Genomic DNA, 15805 nt, shown 5'->3' on the forward strand with positions numbered 1-15805 from the left:
GCTCCAAAGCGGGTCACTTGATACAGAGACTTCCTGGCCTGTCCCCCCACCCCCACCCTGGTCTCATTGGTGCAGCTTCTTCCCTCCCGTGCTCCTCCCCATTCACCCTGCCTCCCAGGCCCGTGTCTGTGCATGTTCTTTCCCCTCTCTGCCTCTGCCTGGCACAGCCTCCAGGAATAAGCAATGCCTTCCTCCATGCTTCTGCTCAGCCTTGGAGGTTCTGATGCACATGTTGCACTGTCCCACACGACATTTTTGTGTGTCTGTGTCCCTATTAGACTGTAAGCTATTTAAGTCAGGTTTGCTTCTTGGTACTGGGTATGGCTGAGACGTTGTAGATTGTTTGAATGAATTAATGAATGAGTGACAAGAATGAATGGATGAATGAATGAGTGATATGAAAATGGAAAACCAGTTCCCTGGCCCAGAGGACAGGCACTCGGATGTTTGAGATGGTCTTACCTTGTTGCTGTGGATGAAAACCCAGGAATCGTCCTTGAGTCCTCTCTCACTAACTCTTCTCACCAGAGATGATTTTGACCTCCAGAGAACACTGGACATGTGGCAATGTCTGTTGACATTTTTGGCTGCCACGGCTTGGGGGCTGCTGGCATCTCGTGGATACAGGCCAGGGATGCTGCCAAACGTCATACAATGCACAGCACAGCTGCAGCAAAGGAACAACCAGCCCAAATGTCAGTACTGCCAAGGTTGAGAAACTCAGCTCTAGAGGATTCTGGGTCCATCCACAGTGCCCCATCTCTCCTGCTCCCAAACCAGCTTGAGGCACCACTGTTACCCCCTCTACTGGTCTTCCTGCTTCCGCTGCCTACGCATCCCCAATCCATTCTCCCTAGGGCAGTCAGAGCGGCCTTTTAAAGGGTAAATCAAATAAAATCACTCCTCTCTAAGGACTTCCCATCAGGCTCGGAATCAAATCCATATTCCTTAGCTGGGCTGATGAAGGCCAGCCTGACCTGGCCCCTGCTTACCTCTTCCAACCGGTTGAGCCCACCCTCCCCGCCAGGCACTCGGCTCCACACACGCCACCCTTCACTTTCTCTTCCAAATTCTTTCCAGCCTTAAGGTCAGTTCTCAACAGCTTCTCTCTGCCTGGGCTTCTCTCTTCTCTGGTCCGTGTTTTGCTGGCTTCTTATCTTCTAGCTCTCACCGCAGCTGCTACTGCGTCAGACATTCCTCTCGTAATCACTCAGACTAAAACAGCCACAGAGTCACATCATCTTAATTCTCTGCAAAGCACCACCACTGCCTGACATTTCTGCTTGATTGTTTCTGTTATTCTTGCCCTGTTGAAACGAGACCTCCTTTGCCTTATGTAGGGCCGTATCCTCTCTACAGAACGATACCTCACACAGCTGTCAGTGAGCAGCGATGTGGTAAGAATTTTATTAATAGTTTATACTTAGTGGAGTCTAAGAACTTCTTTAAATGCTTTATTATTTAATTCGCACAACTGCCTTGTACAGTCGGTCACATGATTATCATCATCCCCATTTTACAGGTGAGAAAACTGAGGCACCGGAAGTCACACAACTTGTCTAGGATCACACAGCTAGAGAGTGGCAGAGCAGGGATTTGGAACTTATGCAGCATGACTTTGGAGCTGATGCTCTATCCCCCCACCACGCTGTTTGTTGAAGAAACAAATATGGAGTATGAATGAGGTTCTCATCCCCATCTTTCCTGAACGCACACATGCCAAGGCATCCTTTGCAGGATTGGGATTTTGTCTGATCTGGGTTTACATTTTGTGACAATCACCCATGTCCGATCCATCACACAATAGCCATTTTGTTGAGGGTACCTGGGGAGAGAGTACCAAGAAATAGTTAGCTTTTAAAGTCCTGGACACTTCTCTACAATTTACTCCTGATCACACTTCCTTTGTTGTTTTAGCCGCTAGGAAGCTTAGAGTAAAGTTTGAGCCTCTATGCTTATAACCATGTACAGTTTTATAGAGTGCATTTGACTCCTGCCTTCTTTTCTTCTGCTTCTCCCTTCTTCATCCCATCATCCTCATTTTTAACTGATTCATTTTCCCTTAAGTCAACTCACATGATTGATGAATCAAGATGGAGCAAAACCAAACGGATATACATGTAAAGTGTGACCCTGGGCAAGTTACTTCAATCTCTTTGACTCTCAGTGACCTGCGTACAGTCATTCCTGCCCCCCAGGTGTTTGGTGGCATGTGAGTGGGGTAAATTCCATGAATGCTCAGGGCACATGGTGAGCATTCAGTATGCATTAGTGCCTTTATCCCCAGCCCAACAAGCTCCGTTACAAAGACGCGCGGCAGATGACAGGCTGTCATCTTGTCCTGTTGTTGGAGGCTGTTTCCACTACAGTAAATTGGTTTTTGAGCGGCAGAAAGATATTAAGTCTAGCGGGTAGAAAAGACTCCACCACGGTGCAGTGTGTTTCTGCATAAAGCCCCGGCTGACGAATAGAAAGCGTTTGCTGGAAAGAAAATGAGCCAGATCCACAGAAACTTTTTATTACTATAGCAACTGGATATTTGGCTATTCTCTCTTTGGGTAGATTATGATATACTAGTGAGGAACGCCAGCTGTTATGTCCCCATTTGCCTATTAGCTCACAAAACGTCCCTGTTAACATTAATCTTCCCTGGATGAAGTAGCCCAATGTTAAGGCAACTCAGTCACCCACTTTCTGGTGTTAAACTACCTTGGGGCTTCCGAAAACAAGAATTATAATAATGAAAGCTTTTATCACTTACTGAATACCAGGCTTTTCTCACTTAAGTCCTTACAACCACTTCGTAAGGCAGGTTTCATCATCCCATTTTCCAGATGAGGGAAGAAAGCCAAGGTTAGATTACCAAGCCCAGTGCCTGGTAAAGGGTGGAATCTGATTTTAATCCCAGGTCTCTGATTCCTAATCCTTTATTCTTAACTGCTAATATGGGGTCTCTCTTTCTTTAAACCAGAAGACACAAAAATCTTAACCTAGGATGGGATTCCTCAACCTTTAACTATTGACATTTTTGGACCAAATAACATTTTGTTGTGCATTCACTGTGGAACAAATTGTCCTGTGTACTCGTTGTGGTATTATTGGCAGTTTCCTGGCCTCTCTCCACTGGAAACCAGTCGCACCCCTCCCCACCACATCGCCACGTATCACCTGGGGGACAAAACAGAAGAACTGGGTTGGAATTTGGCCAATGTAGTACATCCTGGCGAAGAGCAGCAATTTTATTTCTGACATCGCCAACTATCCCAGTTCTCAGGATTCTTCAGAAGGTTTAGTTTCTTTGCAACCATCACATTTTCCTCACCCACCCACCCCTAAAGGACATCACACTCATTAGTGGTCACTCTTCATTCCTACTGCCCCCCCTTGGTTGCCACTATTCTACTTACTGTCTCCATGGATTTACCTATTCTGAACATTTCATATAGAGGAATCATGCGTTGTGGGGTCTTTTGGGGCTGTCTTCTTTCACTTAGCATGTTTTCAAGGTTTATCCATGTTGTAGCATGTATCAGTACTTCATTCCTTCTTATTAGCAAATAATATTCCATTGTCTAGGATGTTGGCCTCTTTAATTTTTACAATGACGTTTTATAGTTTCCAGTGTACAACTCTTATTTTTGTTAAATTTATTGCTAAGTATTATTTTTTTTAACTTTTTTATTGTATAATATAACGTATATACAAAGCAAAGAAAGAAAAAAGCAATAGTTTTCAAAGCACTCTTCAACAAGTAGTTACAGGACAGATCCCAGAGTTTGTCATGGGCTACCATTCCATCATCTCAGATTTTTCCTTCTAGCTGCTTCAGGACATAGGAGGTTAGAGGGAATAAATATGTTTTTTTATCATCACAATTGACTTTTTTTCCTGTTTTTGTAAAAAATGACATATATACAAAACAATAAATTTCAAAGACAGCACAACGATTAGTTGTAGAATAGATTTCAGAGTTTAGTCTGGGTTACAGTTCCACAATTTTAGGTCTTCTAGCTACTCTAAGATATTGGAGAGTAAAAGAAATATCAATTTAATGATTCGGCAATCATATTCTTTTGTTAAACCCTACCTTCTCTGTATAATTCCACCATCACTTCTGATCTTTCTATCCCAGTTTTTAGGGGTATTTGGGCTATGTCCATTCTAAATTTTTCATGTTCAAAGGGGCTGTCAGTAATTTAGGGTAGGGAGATGGAACTAGCTGATGTTCTGGAGAGGCTGGGCCCTCTAGGTTTCAGGGCTTATCTGGTCCAGGAACCCATCTGGAGGTTATAGGTTTCTGGAAAGTTACCCTAGTGCATGGAATTTTTGTAGAATCTTATATATTGCCCCAGGCGTTCTTTAGGATTGGCTGGAATGGGTTTGGTTGGGATTTGGCAAGGTATGATGGGTTAAATTTATTACTAAGTACTATTTTTGATGCTGTTATAAATATAATTGTTTTTGTAATTTCAGTTTTCGATTGTTCATTGCTAGTGTGTTAAAATTCAGTTTTTTTATATTCGTCTTATATCCTACAAACTTACTGAACTTGTTAATTAATTAGCTCTTCTGTTGTGTGTGTGTGTGTGTGTGTGAATTTCTTAGGATTTTATATGTATGAGATCATGCCATCTACAAATAGAGAATCCAACTTTGGATTTCATTGATTTTTCTCTACTATTTTTTTATTCTGACTTTCATTTATTCCCAGTCTAATCTTTATTACTTCCTTCCTTCTTCTTGTCTTGGGTCTAATTTCCTCTGCTTTTCTAACTTCTTAAGGTGGAAGGTTAGGTCATCCATTTCAGATCTTTTTTTTTTTTTTTTTTAATATGGGCATTTATAGTTGTAAACTTCTCTTTCAGCACACCAAAATAAATTTAAAAATAAATAAAATAATTTCCTAATCCCAAACGTTCTTACTTGTTATGACTTATTCCTATCATTCTTTTATTTATTTTATTATTATTATTTTTTGCACGGGCATCCCATACATTTTTGCAGGCTGTGTGTTTTATTTTCATTCATCTCAAAGTATTTTCTGATTTTCTTTCTCTTTGACCCGTTGGTTATTTAGGAGTGTGTTATTTAATTTCCTTCTGTTATTGGTCTCTGATTTCATTACCTTGTAGTCAGATAGCTTTGGATGATTTTAGTCTTTTTAAATGTGTTAAAGCTTGTTTTACTGAGGCTGGTCTTGAAGAGGGTCCAGGCACACCTGAGAAGCATGTGCGTTCTATGTTACGGGGTAGAGTGCTTATAGCTGTCTGTTAAGTCAAGTGTGTTTACAGTGTCGTTCAAGCCTTCTATTGGCTCGTTGATTTCCGTGTAGTTGTTCTGTCCGTTCCTGACCGCGGGGTCTGAAATCTCAAACTGGTGTGGCTGAGCTGACTATTTTTCCCTTCATTTCTATCAGTTTTTGCTTCCTGTATTTTGGGCTCTGTTTATGGGTGCAATATAATTATGTCTTGATGGATGGAGTGTTTTACCATAAAATTGTTTTTCTTTGTCTCTTGATAATCTTTTTTGTCTTAAATTCTGTTTTGTCTGATATCGATATAGCCAGTTCAGCTCTCTCGGTTTTGAATTGTTATTTTTTTAGAAGCTTCCTAAAAATTCTAATGTGTAACCAGGGCTGAGAGTTGTCGCCCTGGTAAGGTAAGGGGTAGTTGAAGACTTGGGTTTTATCTTTAAAGTTAGCCCACAGCTACCGAGGGGTATTATCCATGGAATTACCTGGTGTAGAAGTCATTGTAGAAATTTCTGGATGCTTTGGTGGGAGCCTTTCCTGGAGCAAGATTTGTGGTGGGTTAAAGTACTGTTTTCTCGACGCAGTTGTTTTCAGGTTGGCTGTTGACACATGTACTCTTCTGCAGCCTGTCACAGCAGTCACAGGCAGTCCTTCTCGGTGCTCTGTTGACACAAAACCACCAATGATAACACGTAATAGTCCTGGAGTAAAGTCCTGTTTTCCTGTTGGCATCACGGTAGTTTAATCCTCACGTTTTAGGCCTTTTCTCTGATGCTCGTTGCTGGTGTTATAGCAACAATTAGAGAGGCAAAATCTCATCCCCAGGGTTTTGCTATTTCTGTGGATTGTGTGGGCAGGAGCAGGTAAGAGAAAGGTTCAGAGACACTTCCAGAGAGTGAATCAGAAATAAGCTTCCTCTTTACAAGTGTGAAGGTAAAGAATATGCACAAAATTACAGCGCTTTAAGAAGACAAAGTACAAAGTTTGCAGTGAGGTTTGAGGGGGCAGCGGCTCTAAAAAGTAAAACCTTCTTTTGGCTAAGATGGCCTTCATTAGCCCTGTTCGAAGATGATCTCGCGTGGATTCTTCTTTATTCACATGTATTCAAACATTAAAACCATCCCTGATTCTCCATCTCCCTTTTTCTTTTTTTCTTTTTGGCCTACTTCTTAGGAGTTGTCCATTGGGTATCCCCTTTCATGTAGCTCGATGATGCTTTTATTGAAATACTCTTTTTAAGATAAAAACTGTTCTGTGTCTGGTCACACATCTGTTCTTAATCCCTGGGACTCTGATCCACTGTCAGGAAGTTTTTCCACCCAAGCAGTGAAAAATCTCCAGAGGCTAAGTTATCTGACCCACATTTATTATCTTTTAAGATCTTTTTTCCTCTTGAGATTTGTCTATAGAAGAATCAATTTGGAATGTTTTGGTTCCTGCTTGCAGATTCTGTTGAATTTTTACTCCAGTTGTATATTCACACAAATACACACTTATCCATATATGTACATGCATTATGACAGCCAAAATAAATTAAAAATAAATAAAACAATTTCCTAATCCCAAATGTGCTTACTTGTTTTGACTTATTCTTATCATTCTTTTATTTATTTTGTTATTATTATTTTTTGCATGGGCAGGCACCGGGAATTGAACCTGGGTCTCTGGCATAGCAGGTGAGAACTCTGCCTGCTGAGCTACTGTGGCCTGCCGTATTCCTATCATTCTTGGTAATACATTAAAAAAAATTTTAATAAGTTTAAAAAGTACCATTTATTTTATTTTATTTTATTTTTGCATGAGCAGACACCAGCAATCAAACCCAGGTCCCTGGCATGACAGGCGAAATTTCTGCCACTAAGCCACTGTTGCACCAAAAGATACCATTTAGTTATTAAAAATCTATCAGTATTTTTTCATTAATTGTAACAAATACCACAGTAATGCAAGAAGTTAATAATAGGGTATGTAGGTGGTATATGGGAATTCTGTACTCTGTGTGCAATTTTTCTGTTCCAACTGCTCTAAAAAATGAAGTATTATTTTTTAAAAAGGGCAATAACAACCACTTTGGATCCCTTTATTTTACTTTATTTGTAAGAGTCCAAAGAATATAATAGACTTGTCTCTGCTTAGTGTCCTTAGGGCTTTTTGCAGGTGGAGAGCTATTTCTTTGGCTTGTAGAGCCTCAAGCTGTCTTTGTGAGCATGTACAAACTTTCTTCATAAAAAAAAAATCAGATCACATCACTTCCCTTTATAAAGATGTCTTATCTCTCCCAGGATAAAGCCTAAACACACTCCTGCTTCTGTCCTAGCATCACCTCCTCACATACAGGCAGTGCTCCAGGTGCTCTAACTTCTCTCGGATTTCTGTAAAAGCCACGACCTGTCACAACTCTGAGCTTTTGTTCAGGCCATTCCTTCTGGCTGTAACACCCTTCCCTCACCTTTTTTGCTAAAAAACATCTACTTCTCTTTTATCCCCAGCTGAAATAGCACCACTCTGAAAAGAGCTTCCTAACTCCCCCAGGCTGAGTGAGTCACACTCTTGAGTTTCTCTTGCAGTCTGGCCATTCCCCATATATTAATTGAGGATGTACTTCTGGACAGAAACTGTCTGGAAATAATAATAATTGATAACAGTAATAATATTAGCAAATACTGGGTGATATAGTGTATAACATTAAGTACTACATAATGCTATATAATGCTATATAATATAAAAAATAGTTAATATGTTTTATATATATATATGTGTGTGTGTGTACATAATAGGCAAATTACCTGTTATTAACTAATACTGTATTCCAGAGAAAGTTTTAAGCAGTTTATTATATTAGCTTATTTAATACCCGCAGCAACCCAGCAAGGGTAGGTGCTGGTAATTTCTTTATTTACTGATGAGATTGAGGCACAGAGAAATTAAGCCAGGCATGATAAATCAGACAGCCAGTAGGTAAGTGGTGGAGCCTAGAGATCAACCCAGGCAAGTAACCTATATTACCCTGCATTCTTAACCCCTATAATAAACTGGTGGAAGACAAATGTTTATGCTGCTTGTAAACCTCTCATTGCAGTCATCTGTTTATTGTCTCCCTTGCCTCCTCTTCTTGGCCAGGTGTCCCTCATCTAGGAACTTCTTGCTAGCAGGAATTATATTTTCTTTGCAGTCCCCATATCTGGGTCTGCATGTGGCATAGAGTTGTTAATTAATGTTAGTGGAATGAATAACTGAAAGAATAAGGCCTCAGACTGTTTAAATATTTTGTTGGTTTCCATCTTATTTTTCTCAGCAAAACAGGTTTAAAAAAAAAGTGTGTTCTGTAGTGCCATGAACGCTATTAGGAAGGGAAAAAAGGTATTATCAAATACATCTATTGGGTATCAGGCATAGGCTCTGTTCTCTACGTGGAAAATCTCATTTACTTTTTGCCACAACTAATGAGATCTATGCTGTTGTTATCCCTTTTCACAGATAGGGATACTGAGGCTGAGTGGGGTAAGTGACTTGTCCAAGGTCTTAGCTATTGTGTAGTAGAACTGGAATAGAAATCCAGACACTCCAAACCCTAAAACTTAACCCCAAGACTTCTTATTCTAGGCATAAAAGATGAAACGTTTGGAAAGAAAATTTTCATAGACTCTCCTAGCAAAAGTGTTTCAATTGGATGTCTTCTTTTTATAATTACATTCTGGTTAGCTTGTGGTCTGTTGCTCTCTCCACTCCCCAGTGCACGTCTCTGAGATAGCCAGTGTGGCATTTTAGAAGAAATAATACCACGCAAATAAAACTTGATGTCTGCTCCAGTAGTCATGCTGAGTCCAACTGTTGTGATGGAGAAGGGAACAAGTGAGGAATTCTAGTACTCAAACAATAATGAATTTGCAAAGGCTTGGATTCCAGGAGTGGATTTGGCTTTCAGGGCTGTTTGTCATCTGCCTTGGGACCACTGTGAAAGTTTTGTGTATTTTTTTTTCAGTTTGTTCCTCCCCCCTCCACACACACACACTTCTTAGAGAATCCAGGCACATTTTTTAAAAAGACTGTTAGTTTTATAAGGCTCTCTTTGCTTTCTTGCCCCCAACCATGAAGTCATTTTAGTTTTGTGAAAGGAATCACAGTTTGATTTTTTACAAAATGTGCCAGGGAACTGAAAATAGTGGCAATTTCAGATCTGTTACTTTCTGGAAATTTTTAGTCAGTGATAGCTGTGTGGATCTCTTCACATTGGGGTGTGTGCTTGTTGATTCAAATCACGTGAATTTATAATTTGATTTTTTCTTATTTATGCGTGCTTATATGTTGCACATATAATTCACATCCTTAGAGTGAACTGAATTGCATCTAGTTCATAACACACTTCCTAAGAGAAATCAAACTTTTAATTTTCTAATTAAAAAAAAAGGTACCCGCTGCTTTTACTGATATGAGAAGTAAGTTCACCCCCCTTTTAGTTCCCCTGTTACCACATTGATCCTCCCTCCAGGCCTTTGTACATGCTTTTCCCTCTTCTTAGAACAATCTTGGAACTTTCTTCAGCCCACCACAGTAAAATTCATCCGTGGCCTGGCTGTCACTTATGTATATCCTCGCACTTTACAGGTGTGGAAGAGAGGTTGTGAATTAATGTTAGTGGAATGAATAACTGAATGAGTTGGTTCCCACCGGGGCTGTGTGCGGTGTCTCATCTGAGGCAGACCTTCCTCTGGGAAGGCTTTTCTGTCATCACTTCAAGATTAGCCATCCTGTCGCCCCCCCCCCCCATCAGAACATGTATCACGTTGCACATGGCAGCTCATCTGCCGGTGTGTTCTCCTCTCACCTGTAACAGGAAGATCACACAGGGAGCCTGTCTTCTGAGTGGCAGCTCGACTGATTCAGTGCCTGACATAGGGTAGGACGCTCAGGAATATTTGTTGTTGGCCAGGAAGAGAGACAGGTTTTTTTGTTGTTGCTTAACTCTGTTTTGTAGTGTGCATAAAGGGTGAATTCTTACCAAGTGGACAGAACTGGTTAAGAATTTTAAAGTGCTCAAAGGGCTTTTTTTTTGCCAGGGCAGCAACCTTTTGAATATGAGCCCGCAGCTTTTATGTATAAAGCAGAGCTATTTTCTATCTTGCATATGAACGTGGAAGAGAGAAATTGTGGAAATGGGGAAAGATCATAACTGATTTCCTTGTGGATCTTCTCATGGTGTCTCCTCTGCCTGAGTGTGGGTGGTAGACTTGAGAGGATGGTGGTCAGAGAAGGCTGCCCTGGCCCTATGGCTAGAATTTCTGGAGGACAATATCTGTGCAGTGGCAACATCAGGAAGAAAGGACCGACGAGGTCATTTGCTCTGTGGGTCTAAGACATAAGTAGAATTGATCAGCGTAAGGTCCTCATACTTTAGTGTTCATTGGAATCTTTCTGGGTGCCCAAAAAACTGCAAGTTTCTCTAGGGGAGGGGCCAAGGAATCTGCATTTTAAACAAGCAGCCCCAAGGATTCTGCTGCGGGTGGATCACTGACCCCTGGACTGTTCTTTGCAAAACTCTGCCCTAGGGGATCAGAAATTCTGGAGGAATAGCGACGCGTGGCACAGTCCTGGGAGAGAGCCTGCCCTTCACCAGGGCCCCTAGACAAAGGGGAGAGTGCAGCTGGCCTCAGCTCCTGGAGCACCTTCAGGCAGGAAGGGCACTTTGCATTACCCTGTGGTTACTGTGATCCGGGGAATCCAATCCCGGCCAAGATTGATGCCCTGTACCCGGTACAAATTTAAAAAGATAGAAAGAAGAGTCATGGCTGTCCTGATTAGACAGGAATGTCCCCTGCTCTGCAGAGTAATGAAATACACAGATGTTACAATGAAAAGAGACAAAGATAGATGAGGAGCAATAGAGCGCTGGCCGCAGTTAAGGACAGACTTAATATAAATGCCGAGGAATCCTGGGGCGCCTGCAGCCTGTGCATTTCTAGATATATCATTGCCAGCAGGCGAGAGTTGGCCCGTCTCATGCAGTTGAGACGGGCCAACTGGGTTGGAAGCTTTCCTCCCAGGTCTTTGTGGCTAGAAGACACAATTCCCCAGGAAGGAGGCAGCTCCTGATCTAAACTCATACCGAAATGTGAAATGCGCGTAGTTTTTGGGCGCATTGTTTATTGGGAACACCTCAAATGCCCATCAGTAATGGGACTTATGAGTACATATAGGCAGTAAAATTTCCTATATCCTTCAAAAATGATAAAGTTGGCCTATTGTTAGTAACAAGAAAAGATGTCACGATAAATTGTTAAGTGACAAAAGCTATTTCAGAATAGCATGTATTTTATGGGTACATTTAAGCAAAACTGTATACTCATATTTCTCTTTATTAATTCAGTTAGTAATCATTGAATAATCTATGGCCCAGGCATTTTTAGGAGCCCTGGACCTATAGCAACAACAAGACAAATGTCCTTTGCAACTTGGGGGTGTAGTCTTGGAACCAGCAGCCTTGGCATCACCTGGGAGCTTGTTGGAAATGTAGAATCCGAGGCCCCACCCCAGACTTACTGAATCATAGACATTTAACCAGATCCCCAGGCAATCCATTTGCACACTGTAATTTGCAAGGCCCTGCTCTGGGAGTATGTTTACTTGAATGGCCATAGTTGCTGGCAATTTGGGCTAAGTTTTGCATTTGCCTTTGTATGTTTCTCTATGGTTTGGATTTTTCACAGTAAGCTCGGTCTTATATTTACAGGAGCAAGGATCATTCTTTTGCAGGACAAGTTAAGACTCCGGCTTCTGGCCCTGGGGCTGTCTTGCACACACTGGCAGGATCCTGGGGCAGAGGGTCGAGGTGAGCAGCAGGCAATGATTTGGCCAACAGCAGAGGTCTGGAGGGAGAGACTTGGACACCTGCAGCCTGAGATGCAGCAAGTCTGATTGGCTGAGTTCACACTTGTTCTGGCTGAACAGGGAGGCTTCTGACATTGCAGCGTCTTTCCGGCTCACCTATGTGATTGCTTCCCAGGTTGATTCAGGGGCAGCAGCCATAGACAGCAGTGCTGCATGATAGCTGTTCTCCTCCAGGACCGGTGGGCAACCTCAGGCTCTTCCTGGGTGGCTCAGGTGTCACAGGCAAGAGGTCTGGTGAAGACCCCTTCTATCCAAGGCTTGAAAAGTTCTGGCCATGTGGGGGAGTGGCTTCCAGTCCCAAGACCCCTTTTCTTGGGTTTTCTCTTGAAACTGATCCCTAAGGTGGGGGTTGGTGGGTGTGGCCCACTGGTACCCTGCCTAAAGCTTTAGTTCACTTGAAAGAGGCTGCACTTCAGGGCAGGAGAACTCGATTCCAGACCATTCTGACTGTAATTGGTTACAGGACTTTGGGCAAGCCCATTTGCCTCCTTGGGGCTCAGTTTTCTCAGTAAAATGTGAGAACTAGTTATTGAACAAACCTTGTGGACAACCTGCCCTGCTCTGGATGTTATGCCAGTTATAGGCAGATGAGGTCCTTGTCCCAAAAGTATCACAATCTGGGGACGTGGGGATGGGATTTCTCCTGGCCCCCCTTTAGTTCTAGCATGGTCCTCCAGTGTTCATCTGACGGTCTGACCTACCATGTGGTTACCTCTGGTCTTAGGACAGCATAGTAAATGTAGGTGAGAAGTTTCCACCCATCTTTCCCAGGTCAGAGTTCTGAGCGTGTCCCTCTGATATTTTGGATGTTCAAGTGGCCTTGCTTGTAGGGACAATGGCCAGTAGAGATTATTGCAGGTTTGTTTATACCCTTTTTGGTAAAATAAAAAGTTGGCAACCATATCAGTTCTTCCTCCACTCCCATTTATTTATTCTTTATTTTTATTTTTTATTTTACTGGCCTGTGAAATCCAGAACTCTGACCAGGCTCCAACGAGGGGGAGAATTCAACTGGTCCCTGTCTCGTGGTGAATGAAAGCTGCTGCTTTGAAAAGTTCATGGAGCAAGTCCTTGAAAAGTGGTGCATTTGAGTCTTCAGTAGGAGTCACCCCATTGGCCTCGTCAGGGCGATTTTAAAGATGTGCAGTCTGCTTACAGACTTATACTTTCTGCTCGGGGTTGCTGCATTCCATGGAAGTGGGGGAGGGAGGTGGCAGTCTGGTTTTGTCCAGGCCCCTCCAAGCAGGCAGGAGCTGCCAGCAGCTGCCTGCTCCACCCTGGGCCCCTGTGAATTGCTTCCAGGGCTCCTGTGAGCCCCTGACCCGCAGCGCCCCGTTGCCTGCTGCCTTCTAATGGTGCATATGTAAATCCCAACCAGCTGGGCTCCCTCTGATGGAAACACCGACCGAGCACCCTGACCAGGCGGGCAGCCTCATCAGTAATCCTGCAGCAGGTACCCTGGCCCGGCCAAGAGCGCCGGTTAATTGAATGGTAGCTAATCCGGTTATAATCATTCGTATTCTCATGCGCTTTTCTTTCTCTTTGCCTCATGAAGTGTCATCCTCTGGGTGAGCCTGAGCCTGGGAGAAATCTAAGGCAGTGGAGCAGATGGATCAGGCTAGCTTTGGGTCTTGACTCTCTGTTAGTTGTGCTGTTACTTCTGTCTGTTAACTGTGCAGTGGGCTCTGGGGAGGACTAAATGGGATTACATCTGTAAAGCCCATGGCACAAAACCAAGCATCAGTAAATGCGAGTGGAAACCATCCCTTCTTTTTATATCCCACAAATCCCTGCTGAGCACCTGTTGTAGGCACTGGATAGTGCAGCTCCTTCAAAACTGGGACGGGGGAGTGGGGCGGGCCACGGTGGCTCAGCAGGCGGAGTTCACGCCTGCCATGTCCGAGACCCGGGTTCTGTTCCCAGTCCCTGCCTATGCCAAACAACAACAACAAAAAGTGGGCAGGGCATCTGTCAGCGCAAGGCAAGCCTGGGAGGTCAGGTGGTGATGTGTCCTTGAAGAAAGAGAAAAGCAGGGGAAGGGTTAGAGCGACTGAGGGTGGGAGTGGGGGGTTCTGTTGTAGCCATTACAGTGGTCAAAGAGCCTCAGTGCCCTCTGGGAGGAGAACATTCCAGGCAGAGGGAGTGGCAGTCCGCAGGGGCCCGGAGGTGGGCATGAAAGGATATCCAGAGGCTGCATGATGCCTGCGATGGGACTTGAGATTTTATTCTCAGGTGATGGGAAGGCTGTGAGGGTTTTTTTTTTTTTTTTTTTTAAACTTTTTTATTGTATAATATAACATATATGCAAAGCAAAGGAAGAAAAAAGCAATTGTTTTCAAAGCATTCTTAAACAAATAGTTACAGGACAAATAACAGAGTTTGTCATGGGCTACGCTACGATCCTCTCAGATTTTTCCTTCTAGCTACTCCAGAACATTGGAGACTAGAAGGAATATATATATATATATATAATTTTTTTCTTTTTTGTAAAAAATAGCATATGCACAAAAGCAAATTTCAAAGCACAGAACAACAGTTTGTTGTAGAACAGATTTCAGGGCTTTGTGTGTGTTACAGTTCCACAATTTTAGGTTTTTACTTCTAACTGCTCTAAGATACTGGAGACTAAAAGAAATATCAATTCAATAATTCACCTATCATACTTGTTTGTCAAACCCTGCCTTCTCTGTAAAACTCCACCATCACCTTTGATCTCTCTATCCCACTCTTTAGGGGTACTTGGGCTAGGCCCATTCTAACTTTCTCATGTTGGAAAAGGCTGTCACTAATATGGGGTAGAGAGATAGAACTAGCTGATGTTCTGGAGAGGCTGGGCCCTCTAGGTTTCAGGGCTTATCTGGTCCAGGGACCCATCTGGAGGTTGTAGGTTTCTGGAAAGTTACTCTAGTGCATGCAACCTTTGTAGAATCTTATATATTCTTTGTAGAATCCTACATATCAGTTGTGAGGTTTTGAGCGGAGCAACATGCTCAGGTCACAAGGAAACTCTCTCAGCTTAGATGGAAAAGTTTCCAGAAAGCCTTTCTTCCCCAGTCCCCAAAAGGGTGAACAGAGCAAGTCTGGCTGATTCTGGGCAGCATGCTAGAGCTTGGACCTGGCTGGATGGACAGACGGTTGTCAGATTGGCAGTCATTCCAGGCTTGACCCTGGGAAATAGAACTCCTCTTTTCTCTAACTGTTGACTTTCCCCTGCAGGAGCTCAAATGCCCATCTTATAACAATGACTTGTGTCTCCAAAATGCTCTGGGAGCAAAATGTTTGTTGGTTTTAAAGGCTGGCAGGTGGTGGACGTTTGTGAAACAGCCCTCATCAACTGCTATTTGGTGACAAATGTTCATTCCCTTCCACTCAGGTTGCCCTATTTTAGGAATCTGGCCTAAGGGAAATGATTTGACATGCACACAAATTTTTATGCAAAAATTTTTCATCCAGTGGAATTTATGGTTTTGAAAATTTGATTGTAAGTGTCCCACCTTGGGGAAATGGTAAAAGTAATCTTGGAACACTAATATGATGAAATATTTTGCACCTGCAATAAACTTAAAAAATATATTTCTTGCAATAGTAAGTGGGAAAATTAGGATGCAAAATTATATGTATTCTCCCCAGAGAACTATGCCAAATGAAAAAAAAAATCCCATTTCTAAA

The 15805-nt window shown here is 42.6% G+C and overlaps 1 protein-coding gene across 4 annotated transcripts in view; it reads left to right on the top strand.

Moving 5' to 3' along the window:
- Positions 1 to 15805, top strand: part of LDLRAD3 (low density lipoprotein receptor class A domain containing 3) — a 268279-nt gene that overhangs the window by 101550 nt on the left and 150924 nt on the right. The window lies entirely within an intron of this gene.

Source organism: Tamandua tetradactyla, chromosome 8 (assembly GCF_023851605.1).
Source record: "Tamandua tetradactyla isolate mTamTet1 chromosome 8, mTamTet1.pri, whole genome shotgun sequence".
NCBI lineage: Eukaryota > Metazoa > Chordata > Mammalia > Pilosa > Myrmecophagidae > Tamandua > Tamandua tetradactyla.